Below are 3,915 nucleotides of genomic sequence, written 5' to 3'. Positions count from 1 at the left end.
CCGAATTAATAGTGGAATAAATACAAGCTGAGTTCTAGACTTGATGATATTGATTAATGCCACTCCCTTCAAAATTGCTGATCTTGTTCCTAAATTAGAAGCCATTATTATTATTTTGTCAATTATTATGTTTTCAATTATCAATCATAATGTATCTATTATGCAATATCATTCAGTTTGTCTCCACCTACCTAGCTGAAAGATAGATGCCACACTCATTTTACGGTTGAGTGGTTTGTGTTAAGCAGCACATCCTGCTGTAAATTATTTTGCACCAGTGATCATAATGTATTTAGATAATTAAGTCCTAGGTAACTCGGTGCATACAAATGAAAACAGGTACCATGAAGAAATACAGCTGACTTGACTCGAGTAAGGACAGTTTATAGTTAGCTAGTGTTTTGTTAACTTAGAGTGCTGGATTCAAATGCTGCTATAAATTGTTGATTAGTGAGGTTGTGGGCTGCAGATAGACTACATAAATATCACAGAGGGAACTTCTATATGTGTGCTGAATCTACTAGAAATAGCAGTCAGTCTCACCCAAATCAAATTTTACTATCTTAAAAAAAAAAAGAAAAAACGCGTTAAATAATGTAAATTTAGACATCCTCTGAAAAGACGGGCTGGTCATAGCTTGAATGCTTTTGATCAGAGGTCTGTTTGATCAAAATTGACTTAAGGTTATGCAACAACTGCAGTTATCAGAAAGTGTGACTAAGGCCTAATTGATCTTTTGTATTTTTTTCAAAATTAACAATAGGAGCAGGCATGGCTTATGTGGGTAAAGAGCTTGCTTTGCAATCACATTATTTTGGGTTCAGTCTCCCTGTGTGGCACTTTGAGCAAATGTACTATAGCCTTGGACTGGCCAGTACCTTGTGAGTGAACTTGGTGAATGGAAACTGTAGAAGCCCATTGTGTGTGTGTGTGTGTGTGTGCGTGTGCGTGTACACACACACATATACACATGCACACACACATATACATTACAGGTTTCTTATAGTTTCCATATACCAAAATCTACTCACAAGGTTTTGGTTGGCTTGGGACTATAATAGAAGATACTTGTCCAAAGTGCCAAGCAGTGGGACTGAACCTGAAATGTGGTTGGAAAGCAAACTTCTTAAACACACAGCCAGACCTGTTCTTTTCTGAGTTCAAATTTCTACCTTGGCCTACTTAGGTGATAGACTACCTCTCAACCGGTTTAGGTTTTGACTACAGAGGATTGGCAATGTCAGTGTGCATGCATGACAGAGTGTAAATGATTTAAGAGGAAAACTGGGTATAAGAGGCATCAGATGTGTGCAGGAGAGAAGACCGTGCTGGTTTGGTCATGTGATGCATATGGATGAGGACAGCTGCATAAAGAAGTGCCGAGCTCTAATTGTGGAGGGAACCTGTGGAAGGAGTTGACCCAGGACGATGTGGGAGAAAGTGGTGAGAAAGGATCTTTGGATGCTGGGCCTCACTGAGGAAATTACAAGGGGCTGGGAGGTGAGGTGATTTGCTGTACTTGATAAGACACGTTAAGCTTAGTAAAATTGCTGTCATCCACATATACAGGCTTGTCATTTCATGTGCCGGTACCACATAAAAAGCACCCAAGCTGGTGCTGCATAATTGCGCCTGGACCTGTGACATGTCAAAAGCGCCCAGCACTCTCTGTTAAGTGGTTGGCATTAGGAAGGGCATCCAGCTGTAGAAACCATGCCACAACAGACAACTGGAATCTGGCCAGCTCCATGTCAAACCATCCAACCCATGTCAGCATGGAGAATGGACGTTAAATGATGATGATGGTGTCTTTAGTGGTGTCCCCTGCCTAGTGAACATTTGAGTCAAGTTTCCAGTATGGGGTGTATCTTGCCTCTGTTCTGTCCACGAGTTTTCAGAGGCCTTATGAAGAGTGCTGAACACTGCCTTGCTCTTGACGATAAGAAAACAAAGCTAGAGACTTTTATTGCGCTTGAAGGAGATAAATAAAATATTCAATAAAAATGAGCATCTGACAGTGTGCTGTATTGATTTGTATAACAAAACAAATCAAATCTGCTGGTGTTGTTGTTGTTGTTGTTGTCACTGGTATTATCACCATCATTGCTATTCAATTCATTACCCAGAATGCTTCATGTTTGCATAGGTTAATTGGCTCTCCATGGTAACTGTACAGAGGCATATTATTATGTCAACCAGTACATATGTATAAGATGAGTCACTGAGCTGAAGTTTAACACCCTTGTAGATACCAAACTCAGAAATGGGATCAAAGCCAATGTCAAATATGAAAATCTGTAACATTGTATTTTGGGTGGGATTTTTCTTTGCATATGTCTGGGTTTATATTTATTGTTGACGATAAGGGCTTGCGGCTACATGAAATGACAACATTGTATTAATAAAGATGGAAATAAAGTTCGCTGTCAAGGCCATGCCCCAGCACGACCACGGTCCAGTGACAGAAATAAGTAAAATATAAAACAAGGGAGATAAAAGATTTGTTTGTTCATGCATTTTATGTCTGTTTTTCCATGCTGGCATGGGTCGGATGGGGACTTATTTAAGTCTGCATTTATGGCTGGATCCCCTTCTTGTTGCCATTCCTTACCTGTTTCTCAAGCAAGATAGTGTTATACTCGACTGATCTTTGAAAGCACAAAGCAGCCGGATGTATTGTCAACAGGGAACATAAGTATTACATTAGCATTTTACGGTCCAGGTCATATTTTACATATTTTACTTGGTTGAGTAAAGTGTCGTCCAATCTGATGTTTATTGGTAATGAAACTTAATTTGCAACACCTGTGCCTATTTATCAGCTTTGTTTTTGTTGATAATTCTCATCAACACCTTTTCTTGTGATTGTGGTTTGAGAAGACATACAGCCATATGCTAAAGATCGGACATCATCTCTTGTAGGTAAGAAATATAAAATAAAGTTTATTATAAACAAGATTATCCACCATCTTTCCAACAACAACCTTGGGCACCTTTTTGAGTTCCATGTGACAAACACTCGTGGACATGCTTATAAAATCAAAAGACAACACAGTACCCATGACTTTCAGAAACATTTTTTTTACACTCAGAATTGCTGAAGCATGGAATAAACTATCTGCATCTCATGTTAGCTGTCGTGACACTACATCCTTCAAAACTTCCATGCTTCCAGAAATCCGCCAACAGTACACCTGATGGCTTTTGTTTTGTCTTTTTGTTTAGTTGTAGTGCACCTGAGCACTGTATACAACAATTTCCTTCATTATATCATATATACTGATAAATTTGTGCATCAAAATAAAATTTAAAAAAAGACATTTTTTTCCTCTGTCTGAATCACACATCATCAGAAATCTATTGAACTAGTGATTGCTTTGTTGGAATCATGAGGCCAATGGTTCTTTTGTTCATAAAATGCCTGATCAATGTAATGGATTTGATGTTACATACATATAGATATATGTAACCTTCAACTTTTTCTATTGAAGGCTTTTTTTAACCTAATATTCTACATGCTATTATGTATAACTTTATCTAAGGCAGTAAGTTGTAAATCATTAGCGCACTGAGCAAAATGCTTTATGGTATTTCGTCTGTCTTTAACATTCTGAGTTCAAATTCTACCGAGGTTGACTTTGCCTTTCATCCTTTTGGAGTTGATTAAATAAATACCTGTTGATTACAGGGGTCGATGTAATTGACTTACCCTCTCCCCCGAAATTGCTAGCCTTGTGCCAAAATTAGAAACTATTATTTATAGCTCCATCTTTTGAGCTCCACCATTAAAAACAATTTATTTCATATCACTTGAAGTTTCTAATTTCTTGGCATAAGCAATATATATATATATATATATAGTTTTAGGGAAAAGAACCAAGGTTCATAAACTCATCAATGAAAATTCACTGTAAA

General features: G+C 37.7%; 1 protein-coding gene across 1 annotated transcript in view; it reads left to right on the top strand.

Moving 5' to 3' along the window:
- LOC106878177 (proteasome adapter and scaffold protein ECM29) overlaps window positions 1-3,915 on the top strand; it is a 63,326-nt gene that overhangs the window by 8,934 nt on the left and 50,477 nt on the right. The window lies entirely within an intron of this gene.

The sequence above is a fragment of the Octopus bimaculoides genome, chromosome 19 (assembly GCF_001194135.2).
Source record: "Octopus bimaculoides isolate UCB-OBI-ISO-001 chromosome 19, ASM119413v2, whole genome shotgun sequence".
NCBI lineage: Eukaryota > Metazoa > Mollusca > Cephalopoda > Octopoda > Octopodidae > Octopus > Octopus bimaculoides.
The sequence above is the reverse complement of the archived record's forward strand: the minus strand, read 5'-3'. Positions and strand labels throughout refer to the sequence as shown.